General features: G+C 39.4%; 1 long non-coding RNA gene across 1 annotated transcript; it reads left to right on the plus strand.

Annotated features, from left to right (window-relative positions):
* The first annotated feature begins 8823 nt into the window (after nucleotides 1-8823).
* Nucleotides 8824-13046, plus strand: LOC123328276. The gene is made up of 2 exons (XR_006543121.2): nucleotides 8824-8949; nucleotides 12719-13046. It is a non-coding gene; the product is annotated as an uncharacterized LOC123328276 (long non-coding RNA).
* The last annotated feature ends 3672 nt before the right edge of the window (nucleotides 13047-16718 follow it).

A 16718-nucleotide genomic window follows, 5' to 3' on the forward strand; every position in this document is an offset into this window, starting at 1 on the left:
ATTGAAAACAGAAGAAAGAGAAGAGAGCAGCAGAGAATGAGATGATAGATGGCATCACTGACTCAATGGACATGAATTTGAGCAAACTCCAGGAAGGACAGAGAAGCCTGGTGTATTACAGTCCATGAGGTAACAAAGAGTCAGATACAACTTAGTGATTGAACAACAACAGAAGTTGATGAGGTTCTTTAAATATTGTCATCAAAATCTACACAAAATGATTTTACATCAGTATAAGAATTATGAGAAATAATAAGTGTGTTTATAGTTGTCTGCCAATATTTCTGGGCTCACAGAAGAGAGATATGTCAACAGAAGACCTAATATACCATGAACTCAGATGTTATTGAAGTCCCTCATTCAGATTTACAGTTGGAATCACCCATGGGGTTTTCAAAATATGTTAATGGTTAGGTATCCTCTGGGCTTTCCTGTGGCTGAACTGGTAAAGAATCCGCCTGCAATGCCAGAGACCTGGGTTCGATCACTGGGCTGGGAAGATCTCCTGGAGAAGGGAAAGGCTTCCCACTCCAGTATTCTGGCCTGGAGAATTCCATGGACTGTATAGTCCATTGGGTCACAGAGAGTCAGACACAACTGAGCGAGTTTCACTTTCAGGTATCCTCCAGCACAGTTAAATCTGAGTCTCTGGGGAACAGGACTGGGTATTGAGATTAGGATGCCCTGTGCTTGTCACCCCAATTCTGCCTAAGTTTGTATGTTGTATGAAGGAAAAGAATGGGCTATTTAAAAGCAAATCCACTGTATTTCTTTGCAGACAAGTTAAAAGAATAGTTGGAAGCAGCGATCTGATATAACATCTAAGGGGTGTGTCTTTGTTTAAAATGTGAAGCAAAGATGATAGAAAGAGAATACTCTCATGTTTGCAAGTACAGACAAGTGGGAAAAAGATAAGAGGAAAAAATAGCTTCTACAAAAATCGAGGTGGAAGTGGTTGGAAGAATGGCATCCTTTTAATCCCCAATCAGTGGGCCCACTGCCCAGGGCTTTTAACAGTGTCGACTGGCCGAGAGAATACTGCTCATGGAGAATACAGAAATTGGTCAGGAGATGCCACATGATACAGAAAAGTGAAACTACAGAGTGAAGAAGAAAAGTCTTGCACAAACTGGAGTGACAAAACGCAAGGAAAGAATACATTCAGGGAAAAAGAAAAGGAAAGAGTTCCTTGTTCAGAATATACACCAAAGATGATGGTAGGCTCTAACATTCATTAGACTAATATTCATTATTCTCCAGGATAAAAGAGAAGAATAAGAACAGATAATTTATTTATGGGGCTTCCTAAAGAGGGAAAATGGGCTTCCCTGGTCAGGCTCAGTGGTAAGGAATCTGTCTGCCAATACAGGAGACACAGGTTCAGTCCTTGGTCTGGGAGGATCCCTTGCAGAAGGAAACAGCAACCCACTCCAGTATTCTTGCTTGGAAATTCCCATGGACAGAGGAACCTGGTGTGCTACAATCCATGAGGTTGCAAAGAGCTGGACACTACTTAACAACTGAACAACAATAATAACAAAAATCTATACCCCAATAAATTTGATTTGAAATTTAAACAAGAATGAGGATGATCTCTATGTATGATATGAAAATAGCCCCAGGATTTAATGTTAACTAAGAGAAATTGAGTTGCCATACATTGTAGAGAGATATGAAGATTGTATATATTGTGTATATGTACTTATGTGTGTGTGTGTGAATATATCTGAAAAGAGAACATGAAAACTGTGACTTACAAAAGGCAGTATCCTTACAGCCAGTAACGAGGTTAGTTGGGAGAACCTCACTACTAGCTGTAAGGATACTGCCTTTTGTAAGAATCATCCTTTGTGGTATAAGGTTGAAAAGTCCTAAGTAGAGAAATGACCAGGCCAACGATTGCAATGTAAGTATTTTATATAATTATGAAATGCAGAAAATTCAAATTGAAGAAAATGTCTTCTTCTAAAAATTGAATTCAAAAGGAAATCTAATTATAGATAGATTTGGCTATTTAATCAGAAAGACAGACATTTTTCCAAGAACAGATGCAGTTTATTCTATAACAAATTGGTATTGAGTATCATCCAACATCTTGCTGTTTTAGCAGCTGGAAAATTTTTGAAGATTTTTGAAGGAGTAATATGAGTTTGTTTTCAACTGCAATGGCTTTCTGAATCAAGGAAGGTGAATTTGATTCACATTTATGTTATGTCCTTAAGAATTAATTTTCTGGGATTGTGATATTGAAAAAACAATACCTGGCTTTATATGAACTCTGTAGATAAATTTTCCATTCAAGACACTGACTTTTAAAGTTCTTTGTCTCCAACGTAATTGCATTAATAAGAAACTGACCACACACATCTAGCCTTGTAACAAGAGTCCGGTGTAATACCCATGATCATGTTTAGTACATGAAAACAGATCATGAAAACTATAGACAGTTCTTTATTTATATTCCCTGCAGCATTTGTAAACCCAGAGCCTCATCTTTCTATTTCCAAAGAGATTTAGTTCTCCACTGAGTGACTGAATTCTCTCTGCAGGTTTTCTGGAGACGGTCACAACAACTGCACGTCCATTTAGGTACTTTTGAAAGTTGTTTTTGTTCTTGCAGTAGGTATGGCAGAGAAAGAACTACTGTAAGTGACTTTATAGAAAGATTACACATACCTGTGGGATATATTCAAGCAAAGAGAGCTCAAAGGAAGCAGAAAGTATCTTCAACGGTCTTAGTGTTACTAATATGATATCACTGTTACTTTGAACATATCATTTATTTAAAATGATGCAAATGGAAACTTAAATATTCAGGATAAAAACAAATAGTTGTGAATACAAAGTTCACAATTGGAACATCATTATCTCTTTCATCAGTGTTTCTGCTTATATTTTCTGTCATTTCTTTCTTTGGTTGTTTTGTTTGATCTCCTTGTATGTCCAACTATATTTGATTGATTGCATGGCATTTTATATGTAAAACATTAGAGATATAATTTGAAGCTTGATATATAATATACATATATACATAGATTTGTGTATTTATGTTTATTTTATTTTATTCATTTGCAGGTTTTCTACTTGTTTTTCAGTGGCTAGGTTGGTGAAATTTGCATAATCTACTACCCCCAGAGGAATTCTACTGTTTTGTTTTTCATCAGAACACCGATAGGAATATAAGAGACTATTTTCTTTTACTTGGCAAGAAGCACAATATACTTCTGCCTGCTGCTGCTGCTGCTGCTGCTAAGTTGCTTCAGTCGTGTCTGACTCTGTTGTGACCCCATAGACGGCAGCCCTCCAGGCTCCCCCATCCCCGGGATCCTCCAGGCAAGAACACTGGAGTGGGTTGCCATTTCCTTCACCAATGCATGAAAATGAAAAGTGAAAGTGAAGTTGCTCAGTCGTGTCCGACTCTGTGCGACCCCATGGACTGCAGCCTACCAGGCTCCTCCATCCATGGGATTTTCCAGGCAAGAGTACTGGAGTGGGGTGCCATTGCCTTCTCTGATACTTCTGCCTAGATACTCTGAATTACCTCAACTATTCAAATGTGTTGATAAGATGGAAGGCTCATTATGGTCTTCCAGGACATTTATGTAACCATTTGATATTGATAATATTACATTTAAAGTGAAAATAAATGAAAAAGTGTGATAGCCAAGCTCCTGATGATCTCCTTATATTTAGATTCTTGTCCGGCTCTTTTCCATACTGAATCAGTTCTTGCCTATGTGACCGATAGAATACAAAGGGAGCACAGTTCTATGACTTCCAGGAATAGGTCATAAAGGCATTGCAACCTTCTCCTGGATCTCTGGGACTGCTTACTCTGAGGAAGTCAGCTGCCATGTTATGACAATACTCAAGCCCAAGGAGAGGTGCAAATGAAGTGAAACGCACTTGCTAACATCAATGTTCCAGCCACAAGAGTGAGCACATTGGAAATGAACCCTCCAGTCCCAGTCAAGTCTTCAAATGAATGCAGCCAACATATGACTGCAACTTTGTGGGTAATAGAGACCAGAACTGTCCAACCAAGCCATTCCTAAATTCTTGATTCATAGAGATTGTAAGAGATAATAAATGATTATTGTGCCTGGGTCGGAAAGATCCCCTGGAGGAGGAAATGACAACCCACTCCAGTATTCTTGCCTGAAAAATCCCATGGACAGAGCAGCCTGGAGGGGTACAGTCAATGGGGTCGCAAGAAGTCGGACATTAATGACTAGCACACATACACAAACACACACACACACACACACACACACACTGTTCTTTTTATTTTTAGCCAATACTTTTTGAGATGAGAATGTGGAGGAAGGTGAAGAAGAAAATGAGGAGGAAGAGGAGAAAAAAATAACTGGAGTGATTGCAAGATTACTCAGTTATGAGAAGAAGTACATTACCGAATCTTTAGGAATATCACTTACATCACTTTATAAGGTAATACCCAAAACAGGCAAGTATTTTATGTAGGAACATAAATGAGCCTAACTAAACAAAAGTAGCAATACAACAGACTATGCTTTTGTATCAGTTTTGATGGACCATGAATTCACTTTAGAAGTGATAGTCATTTTGGACTTTGCAATTAAGGTCATAGGTGGTCTCTATGCAATCAAGTATGACAATCAATGACAGCCAATAGAATCTGGATACAAGAATTTCCAGATGAAACCAGCCAGCTCAAAGCTCCTACCCAACCAACTGCTTCCAAGATAATTGAGTCTCTCTGAAACCAAGAGCTAATACAACATATACCTATGGCCATATGAATAAAAATTCCAGAAGCAATATGGTGTTATTCAAACTCTAGGCTGTTTAAAGCTGTTCAGAATTTTTCCTAATCAAATGAAATAGATTGCATCTCTGGGAAGGGGACAAACCAAGCAAATGCCCACATTATATTTGAATGTCCACTTTATACTCAAGGACAGTAAATAAAATGGGCCCTCTATTTAAACAATGCTTTCTACATTAGTAAATTAAAGATTTAAGGAAAGTTCTTTGTTAATTTAGACTTCTTTGAAACAATTTAAAAGAACACAAAGACTCTGGTTTAGAGAAAGCAGTATCCTTGCAATTATAAGGTTAATTAGATTTCTGCTTTTACACAGTACTGTAAAAAATTCTGAATATGAAAATAATTAAGCCAATCAGTATAATATTCATGAACAGTATGAAAAGGCAAAAAGTCAGGACACTGAAAGATGAACTCCCCAGATTGGTAGGTCCCCAATATGCTACTGGAGATCAGTGGAGAAATAACACCAGAAAGAATGAAGGGATGGAATTAAAGCAAAAACAACACCCAGTTGTGGATGCAACTGGTGACAGAAGTAAAGTCCAATACTGTAAAGAGCAATACGGCATAAGAACCTGGAATGTTAGGTCCATGAATCAAGGCAAATTGGAAGTGGTCAAACAGGAGATGGCATTCTAGGAATCAGTGAACTAAAATGGACTGGAATGGGTGAATTTAACTCAGATGACCATTATATCTACTACTGCAGGCAGGATCTCTTAGAAGAAAAGGAGTAGCCATCAAAGTCAACAAAGGAGTCTGAAATGCAGTACTTGGATGAATCTCAAAAATGACAGAATGCTCTCTGTTCGTTTCCAAGGCGAACTATTCAATGTCACAGTAATCTAGTCTATGCGTCGACCAGCAGTGCTGAAGAAACTGAAGTTGAACGGTTCTATGAAGACCTCCAAGACCTTTTAGAACTAACATCCAAAAAAGATCTCCTTTTCATTATAGGGAACTGGAATGCAAAAGTAGGAAGTCAAGAAACACCTGGAATAATAGGCAAATTTGGCCTTGGAGTACAGAATGAAGTAGGGCAAAGGCTAACAGAGCTTTGCCAAGAGAACACACTGATCATAGCAAACACCCTCTTCCAACAACACAAGAGAAGATTCTACACATGGACATCACCAGATGGTCAATAGAGAAATCAGATTGATTATATTCTTTGCAGACAAAGATGGAGAAGCTCTATACAGTCAGCAAAAACAAGACCAGGAGATGACTGTGGCTCAGGTCATGAACTCCTTATAGCCAAATTCAGACTTAAACTGAAGAAAGTAGGGAAAACCACTAGACCATTCAGGTGTGACCTAAATCAAACCCCTTATGAATGTACAGTGGAAATGACACATAGATTTAAGGGATTTGATCCGATAGCATGCCTGATGAACTATGGATGGAGGGGGTTTGTGACATTGTACAGGAGGCAGTGATCAAGGCCATCCCCACGAAAAAGAAATGCAAAAAGGCAAAACAGTTGCCTGAGGAGGCCTTACAAATAGCTGAGAAAAGAAGAGAAGCTATATGCAAAGGGGAAAAGGAAAGAGATACCCATTTGAATGCAGAGTTGCAAAGAACAGCAAGGAGAGACAGGAAAGCCTTCCTCAGTGATCAATGCAAAGAAATAGAGGAAAACAATAGAAATGGTAAAGACTAGGGATCTCTTAAGAAAATTAGAGATACCAAGGGAACATTTCATGCAAAGATGGGCTCGATAAAGGACAGAAATGGACCTAACAGAAGTAGAAGACATTAAGGAGAGGTGGCAAGAATACACAGAAAAACTGTACAAAAAAGATCTTCATGACCTAGATAATCATGATGGTGTGATCACTCACCTAAAGCCAGACATTCTGGAATGTGAAATCAAATGGGCCTTAGGAACCATTATTACGAACAAAGCGAGTGGAGGTGATGGACTTCCAGTTGAGCTATTTCAAATCATAAAAGATGATGTGGGGAAAGCGTTGCACTCAACATGCCAGCAAATTTGGAAAACTCAGCAGTGGCCACAGGACTGGAAAAGGTCAGTTTTCATTCCAATCCCAAAGAAAGGCAATGCCAAAGAATGTTCAAACTACCACACAATTGCATTCATCTCATACGCCAGCAAAGCAGTGCTCAAAAATTCTCCAAGCCAGGCTTCAACAATACATGAAGCATGTATTTCCAGATTTTCCAGCTGGATTTAGAAAAGGCAGAGGAACAAAAGATCAAATTGCCAACATCCGCTGGATCATCTAACAAGCAAAAGAGTTCCAGAAAAACATCTTCTTCTGCTTTATTGACTATGCCAAAGCCTTTGACTGTGTGGATCATAACAAACTCTGGAAAATTCTTAAAGAGATGGGGGTACCAGACCACCTGACCTGCCTCCTGAGAAATCTGCTTAACTTATATTCAGAGTACATCCTGTTTATTTAACTTTTATGCAGAGTACATCATGAAAAATGCTGGACTGGATGAAGCAGAAGCTGAATCAAGATTTCCAGGAGAAATATCAATAACCTCAGCTATGCAGAGGAGAGTAAAAAAGTTGGCTTAAAACTCAACATTCAGAAAACTAAGATCATGGCATCACTTCATGGCAAATAGATGGGGAAACAATGGAAACAGTGACAACTCTCACATCTGTACATGACTACTGGAAAAACCATAACTTTGACTTTTAGAGACCTTTGTTGGCAAAGTGATGTCTCTGCTTTTTAATATGTTGTCTAGGTTGTTTTCACAGATTTTTTTCCAAGGAGCAAGTGTCTTTTAACTTCATGGCTGCAGTCACCATCTGCAGTGATTTTGGAGTCCAAGAAAATGAAGGCTGTCACTGTTTCCATTTCTTCCCCATCTGTTTGCCATGAAGTGATAGGACTGAATAAAAACTATTTAAAATTACCGATCACCATTTGAGATAGAGCCATCCTAAGACCTTTTCACAGATACGTAAGGACAATGATATATTTAATTTTTCAGTCATTTTTTAAGTGAGCAGAGGGCAAGAAATGGGATTATACTCATATATCTGAAGTTTAAAAAAGGTAGTAGTGAATAACTCAGTGCAATAAATTTGTGTCAGATTTTAAGATTAACCTGAAGGCAAAGAGCTAGAGGGTTGATTCACAGAAACCACTGCTAAGTGGGTTAAACAGAACCTTTGTTAAATGCAGCAAAGTCCATGCTTTCTCACTTGTCACTGGCTCCTAATTGGGGGGTGGGGGGTGAGGGTGCTGCATTTGTTCTTCAATTATGATTGAAATACAATCAAAAGACTTGGAAAAGCTCTGTGCAAGATGTAGAACCTCTGATATTGGAATCCAGCCATGACAACTCCTTGTAGGACAAAAATCAGGCTGGAATGGGTGAGTGACACGCATAGTCAATGGGTTTTTCACACCCTTATGAAGTAACCTTGATGTTGTAAAAGTGGAATTTCCATTGAAAGAAACTTAAGAAAACACTTGGATCCTTAGTTTAACAGGAAATGGGCATGTGTTTCAACTCTGTGCTAGGGATTCAAATGAAAGGCCGTCAAAGGGGATACTATTTGCTCTCACAAATAAAATTTTTTGCTAATGTACAAGAGTTCTATGGAGTAAAGACAGGACGTGCCTGTGGTGCAGCAGCCGTGAGTCCCACCCCTGGGTGGGAAGATCCAGGAGAAGGGAGTGGCAACCCACTCCAGTATTCTTGCCTGGAGAATCCCATGGAGAGAGGAGTATGGCATTATCACAAGAGTTAGACACAACTTAGTAAGTAAATCACTACCACCAAAAGACCTATGAGTCTGCCAGTAAGAGTGGTTTTGTTTCTAGCCAGTATGCTTCAATGGCATTTTCCCCAGTTAATGACAAGGTATTTTGAAGAATTAATCTTCTCACAATAAAATGAACTGGCTCAAGAAAGTAGAAGAGTTATTTAGATTGCATTAAATCCTGTCCATTAGAGCAAGACCAACCAGAGGTACTCTCTAATTCTCCTGTCACGTGGTGGTCAAACTCAAACACACAAGCACACAGAGGTTTCCAAGGAAATGGCAATACAACTGAAGTACTAGTCAGAAGCAGAAGCAGAAATAATGTTCAACTGAGACCAGACAGCACAGTGAAGACGAACAAGCTGAGGAAAACACGGATAAGGTAGAGTGGTAAAAATTGACACTGTCGTTTTGGCATAAATTGGGTGCTGACTTTTGAGAATGGTTGGGATAGTAATAGTATCTCTTTGCAACCTTTGTGACTCATTGAGAAATTCTTCATTTTTGATGAATGACTCTAACCCCAAAGTTACTATATTCCTATGTTTGTGGGTACTTAAACTGGATTACTTTTACTGTGGTGACTTATGTAACAATTGCTAAAGCTATATATATAAATATCCCCTCAGTAATATGATGACCCAGATGCAGTGTTAGTGACATCAATGCCCTAATTCTATCTTCATCATGAACAACACAGAGCGTCCAATAATACAGGTGTTTGTATAAGCACAGCAACTAGTTTTGTTATCTATTCTTTGTGAACAAAATCCTACATGTTGAAGAAAACAAACTTCATGTGTTATAAAAATGTGTCAAGAGCACTCTACTGATTAGTTCTTTATCAAAAATGAGTCTCATCCCATGAACCAGTGTAAAAATTCTGTGATTTTCAGTCAGGAAGCAAAATATTATTTGCTGCTGATGCTAATTTGCTGGCCAAATTTCATACCTTTTGTAATCTTAAGGTTTGTTCTATTTGGGATGTTAGGTCTCCTTTATGTCATAGAGTAATCCAGAGGTAACTTTTGTATTAGAAATGGAAAGGTCAGGATCATTAGCAAGTCAAAAGTTAAAAATAAATGATTTGAGAGAAATGCTAAAGAAATTCAGCAACTTTGAGTACTATTTTCAAAACTGACTTTATTATGTAAATAGACATTAAACCAGAAACCACCTTATGCTGGCAATAGGGGATTTCAGAGCCTGCTGTTAAAATCTCACTCCATTTTGATAAAACAATATTATATATTCCTGTTCATTTATTCAACATTTTCTTTTACCTAAAAAGTATACTGCATGCTGATGTATGGGCCAGGAACTTTTCTAGGCACTGGGAACTAAACAGGGAGGAGAAGACAAAAATCCCTGCCCAGGGGAAGTCATATTCTAGTAAGTAGGAGATGGACAACACACATATATACACTGATGTGAAATATATGGGATGATGGCTTGTGGATGGAAATACTGAAGAGAAGATTGAGCAGGGTCCTGAAGAAGGTGGCAGTGGTGAAGAATCCGCCTGCCAAAGCAGAGACACAGGAGACAGGTTCAGTCCCTGGGTTGGTAAGATCCCCTGGAGGAGGAAATGACAACCCACCCCAGTATTCTTGCCTGGAGAATCCCACCGACAGAAGAACCTGGCGGAATACAGTCCATTTTTTCTCAACGAGTCAGGCACAACGGAGCCAATGAGCACACAGCATGCTGAAGAAAAGAAAAATCATGTTCAAACGCAGAAATGCTTCATCTAGACACTTCTAATTAGTAAATAGATCATAGAAATCTGATCTTAACATATATAATGGAAATAAATGGAAAATTCCCCTAGGGATTGTGTTAATGATGATGCCTGTGACACAAATTTGGCTAACAGGTCAGTAGGTGAGGATCTTTGAAAGACAATTGGCCTCCACTCCCCACTTTGATCATGGCACTTATAATGAGAAAAAAAATTAAGATCGGTGTAAACCACTATTATTTTTGTGGCATTATCACGGGTCTGAAAGCCATTCTTAAATGTAGAAGGAGTATTAAACCACAGGTATACCTGTTTATTCACAGGACAAAATTTATACTAGATTATTTCAGGAACATACGGCTTTCAGGACTGACTAGACAAAAAGGCCATATTCTGTATTAAAACACTTTTGAGAATAGGATTGTTACAGCTAAAATTCATGAAGTTAAATAGTTTTAGTGTAGAAACAAGGTATACAGTATTCACATCATTTCATTTTCAGGTCTCTAACAGTCTCAGAATTAATCAGACATTTAGCCCATATTTTAGAGTTGTCATTTAAAGGTACCATGACATGTGGCATGGTAGAGTGGGACTGTGATGGAATCAGGATTTCCTGGGAATCCCAGCCCTCTGTGAAGTCCTGTCCTTGTGACCCAGGGTACCACCAATAGAGATTTACCAAGTTGCAGAGAATTTGTAACAATCTTCTCACGCATGGATTCTGCTTGTCATATTCTAGTCTGTTTCAAGTATTAGATTGGTCTACAGAGGGAACCTCATGTTATTTAGATTTTCAACAAAGCTCCAAAAAAAAAAAAATGACAAAATCTCATAACAATAAACATGAAGATATTAATTTTAGGGCAATTTTACAACAGACCATCCTGTGGTTTTGCAGGGATGATTTCTTGGCAGGCATGCCATATCTCTGGCATGCGTGCTTTAGTGAATATTGGTCATCTAAATAATTGCTAAGGCCATATAAAAGAACATGAGTTGGCCAGGCCAGATGTACATAAATGGCACTAGGGGTAATAGAGCAAGCTGGAACCGAACATTAGGATTAGAACATTATAAAATTGCAGGAATCAATCCAGCATCCAATAAATGATACAATCAAACTGTTAAAGATACATCTTGGGAATGCCACAGCAGAAAGGTGGCATTAAATGGGTTGAGTACATGCTTACATGGGGCTACATAAGACTTGTTAAGGAAAGTGCCCTGTGGAATACAGACACTGAAGGGAATTTCAGTAACAACGTGAAACAAATAAAAATGGTGGTAAAACTTAATTATTTTTCCCAGAGAACTATCACAGACCACATTGAATGAGGAATATTGATGGGACAGAGTTGATTAGAGATGTGCATTTAGACATCAGTAAACTCTGGGTACTGAAAACTAAGTTTAGAGGGAAGAAAAAAAATGAACAATTTTCTTGCCCTTCTGTTAAGTGCTATGTTTCAGGGTAACTGAATAGTCTTTGTCAAAAGGGAAAGATCTATTTGACCAAGGTTCAGATAGAAATACAGAATGACTATTATGAGTTGAAAAGCAAAAACATACTTTGCAGTCACTGGCATACAGTGTTAAAACCCTTTGTGGATGGACAGTTATGTGATACCAAAATAAAATCCACTAATCACATTCTGGTTGAAAAAGAGAAGTATAATTTTACCGTGGAGGAATCAAGCTGCCATTACCTCTATTCAGGGATCAATTTTAGTTTTGGTAATAGTGGGATGATTATATATTTATTCCAGGTGTCATACAATACAGAGTATAAACCATTATCCTTCCTATTTTTGTGTTAAAGATATTCATCATCAATCTAATTTTCTACATTTAACTTTCATTTTACAAAGATTACCAATGATAAAGTAGTCTGCTCTCAATATTTGCACTTCCTTGTGTCCATATCATACTTCATTCCCTTCCCTTGAGTATGGCCTGGATTCAGTGACACACTTCTGTTGAATGGAACTCAACATTCATTTCAACTCAACTCAACCTAGTCATTTCTGAGACTAGGTTACAAAAAGCATCTAGCTTCTTAAGGACCTAACCCTTCCCTGGTGGCTCAGAGGACAAAGCTTCTGCCTGCAATGTGGGAGACCTGGGTTTGATCCCTGGGTTGGGAAGATCCCCTGGAGAAGGAAATGGCAACCCACTCCAGTATTCTTGCCTGGAGAATCTCATGGACAGAGGAGCCTGGTGGGCTACAGTCCATGGGGCCGCAAAGAGTCAGACACGACTGGGCAACTTCTCTTTCTTTCTCAAGGACCTACTATATAGCGTGGGGAAATATACTCAGTACTTTATGATAACTTATAAAGCAAGATGATCTAAAGAAGAAGAAACAAATGTTCAAATAAATAATTGAATTGCTGTTCTATACCCACAGAACTAACCCAATATTGTGAATCAAATATATCTAACAAAGAAAAAGCATCTAAGACTTCCCTGTTGGTCCAGTAGTTAGGAAGCCACCTGCCAATGCTGGGGACATGGGTTCAGTTCCTGGTCTGGGAAGATCCCACAAGCCTCGGAGCAACAAAGCTGTGCATTGCAACTATTGAGTCCAAACTCTAGAGCCTGTGCTCAGAAAGAAGAGAAACCTGAGAACCGCAAGGAAGAATAGTCTCCACTGCAACTAAAGAACGCCTGCACGTGGCAATGAAGACCCAGCACAGCCAAGACTAACTAACTAAATAAAAATTTTTAAAAATCTAGCTTCCTTTTTGCTTGTCCTCTGTTGCTTGCTCTCTCACTTTCTCGCTGTCATGGAAACAGGTGCCACGGTGCGAGTTGTCATGCAAGGAAGACTATACAACAAGAAACTAAGGCATTTCTCCTGCCAGCAGCCACCCAGGACCTGAGACTCTAAGCCCTGATAGCCCAGGAGGACCTGAATCCCATCAGCATTCAAGTGTGTGAACTTGGAAGGGATTCCTCCCCCAGTCCAGCCTTGAAGTGACTGCAGTCTCAGTTGATAACTTAATTGTAGTCCAGTGTGAGACTCTGAGTCAGAAGCAAAGAACCCGTGAAGTAATACATGTTTGTAATTGAAGAGGCTGAGTTTCAGGATAATTTGTTACACAGCAGCAGATAATTATTACATAAACCAAATAGCATCATGAAGATAAATTCAAGTAAGTTTAGAAGATGGAGCATTCTACAAAACAATGATCATGCATTCTTCATCAAGGCAGATACCATCGCCAAAGGGACTGTTGAATACTGGAAAAAACGTGAGATGTGACAGAGTTTTGCTTTGTATCTTGATTTGCACAGAATAGAAACAAAGACATTCTTGGGATAGAAGAATGTGAATAAACACTGGGCATTGCAATATACTGAGGAATTATTAATTGTGTTGTTAATAGTCAGGATACTGTTGTAGGTTCCCACTAGCTATTGGTTTTATACATGGTGATGTATATATGGTGATTTATAGAAATCAACAGAAGAAGACACAGTTAGCTTAAAGGATTCTTAAAACAATTTGATTCATAAAATATAAGTGATGTGAAAGACTTGGCTTTGATTAGGATAATTAAATGTAGTTCACCACCCTTGGGGCTTCCCTGGTGGCTCAGCTAGTGAAAGGATTTGCCTGCAATGTGGGAGACCTGGGTTCGATCCCTGGGTTGGGAAGATCCCCTGGAAAAGGGAAAGGCTGCCCACTCCAGTGTTCTGGCCTGGAGAATTCCATGGGGTCCATGGGGTCACAAAGAGTTGGACACAACTGAGCAACTTTCACTTCACTTCACTTTACCACTCTTGTGTGAAAATGAAGTGTAAGTGTTCAGGTATTCTGGCAGACACACACACGGATGCAGCCCCTCTGGTCCAGAGCTCCAGGGTGCCAACGGTCTCAATAACCTGACCCAACAATAGCAGTGACTGTCTCCCTAGTGGACTCATCACAACATCTGTCTTGAAGTGAAATTTCCATTCTAGGCACTGACTGTCAGGATGTCCAAAGCCAGAGAACAGGAATTTCCCAAACTTAGCAAGCAAAGTCTATTTTGCCAGTTTGAGGACCTGTTTGCCAATATGTATCATTTGTCAGAATTTAGTTGAAAACTTGCTTTCATTGTTAAAAACCACCCCATATCCAGGTTTCAGAGGAGGCAACATATGGTTCCCACCTTGCCCTAACATTCCTGGAGGTTACCAGCTGTGAATGCCTGTGTCACTACTTGCCCCCATGTATGACTTTCTCTTCTGGTGGGAAAATCACACTTGCTCAGCTTGTAGAACTCAGGCAGGGTGTGATGGCTTGTACAGCAGATAAAGTGAGCCAGAGGTGTGTGTGTCATTTCTACAGGGAAACTTCGGGAGCCAGGGCATGCCTCACATGACATGTTCTGTTTTCTGTCCTCTACAAGTGTGCAAGTATGTGACAAGGAGGCGTTTCTATCTCTGGGTGTGTCATGACCAGGAGGAGCAGAGATTCCCCGACAATGCCCGATGGATCTGTGACATGAATGAGACGTAAACTGTTGTTCTTAGGCACTGAGACTTTTAGTCCACTGCACGGCCTATTGACTCAGCAAACTTTATCAGACAGGCCTGATGGCCAGTCATGGGTAGAAAAAGTCTTGCAAAACCAGCTCGCTGGAAATGGACAGTGAAACTTGGGAATGAATAAACCTGGAATACGTAAAAGGCCTGGAAGAGCAGAAGACAGGCAGAGTGACCAGCAATGGCTTGTGTCAGATAAATCACCTCATTCTAACGCTTTAGACACTTTGACTTCTTCTGAAGTTAATTCCACTTAACTAAGAAAATTTGAAGAAATTAACCACGAGGCACACAGACTTCCATCATCAGCTTTGTTTGTCGCTAGCCTCTTTGCACATATTGGACCATCTCTTTTTCCATCATCATGAACTGGCAAGCTAACCTGTGTTGTGCACTAAATCCCACTCCTCCCAGCTTCCTCAAGAATATTCCTCCCACCTTTGTCCTCTGCCCAGTTTCTCCCATTGCAGCTTCATTCTCATCATCGTTTAACATAATTCCTCAATCATATTCTGATACTCCTATAATAGCAAGCCATATGGGCATTCTTACTGTCTCCTAAGGATGCAAAGCATTGGCATAGTTCTATGCTTTCCATGAGCTGTTGGTCTTCTCTTTGAAAGGTTCAGTAACATCCACCAGCCTCCCACAATACAAATAGTTTGATTCACAACTACTCATCCTTGAAAAATATGCTCAGATGTCACCATGAAGCTTTCTCTGATTTCCCCAAGTAGAATTAATAACTTTGTTCTTTGTTTTCCCAATTTCTCCTTTCATTCGCCATCTATTGATTCCCAACTGAGCGATTTCACTTTCATTTTTCACTTTCCTGCATTGGAGAAGGAAATGGCAACCCACTCCAGTGTTCTTGCCTGGAGAATCCCAGGGATGGGGGAGCCTGGTGGGCTGCCGTCTATGGGGTCGCACAGAGTCGGACACGACTGAAGCGATTTAGCAGCAGCAGCATTGATTCCCTACTATGTGCATATTACTGTGCAACATGATAAAGATACGTGGGCTTATTTGGGGAGCTAGACACATACTAACAACACAACACAATCATCCTAGTTATGTTTTGGATCAGATTCCAGATGTAAACTTTTATGGGTAATCATGAGCAGGAATATTTGAGCTCTTTTAATATTTATTTTAATTACCTCATTTATCCACCTTGTCTTCTAGCCTATAAGATAGTGCTAGATAAAAGCCATATAGCCCCTTAAGCTTGCTTTTGTCAATAGTGTTTTACTGAATATTGGTTAGGACCAATACTCAGAGTCAAGCAAATATGATTTTAAATCCTGCTCTTCTGACCATCATCTGGCTCTTAACCTCATTAAAACTTGGATTTCTTAGTTATGCAAAGGATTCATAATACATGTAAGGATCAAATGCTTATAACACTTTTAACATAATGCCTACAAATAGTAGGTCCTCCATAAATATTAGACACTGCTGATGCTAGTATTATTTTATTGTTATTATCATCTTTATTTTCCCAATATTAATGTAGTACCTCACACGCAGTGGGCTTTCCTGGTGGCTCAGTGGTAAATAATTTGCCTGCCAACGCAGGAAACATGGATTCAGTCCCTGGGTTGAGAAGATCCCCTGGAGAAGAAAATTGCAACCCACACCAGGATTCTTGCCTGGGAGATCCCATGGACAGAGGATCCTGGCGGGCCATAGTCCATGCAGTCTCAAAGAATTGGACATGACTAAATGACTAAATAACTAAACAACAACAAACCTGGCATAAGTAGATACTCAGTAAACATGTGATGAATATAGGAATGAATGAATGAATGAGTTCATAAATGAATGTGTTTACCTAACTCTAGCTATTCTCTCCACCCCGCCCCTGCAGAAGG

The sequence above is a fragment of the Bubalus bubalis genome, chromosome 11, assembly GCF_019923935.1.
Source record: "Bubalus bubalis isolate 160015118507 breed Murrah chromosome 11, NDDB_SH_1, whole genome shotgun sequence".
NCBI lineage: Eukaryota > Metazoa > Chordata > Mammalia > Artiodactyla > Bovidae > Bubalus > Bubalus bubalis.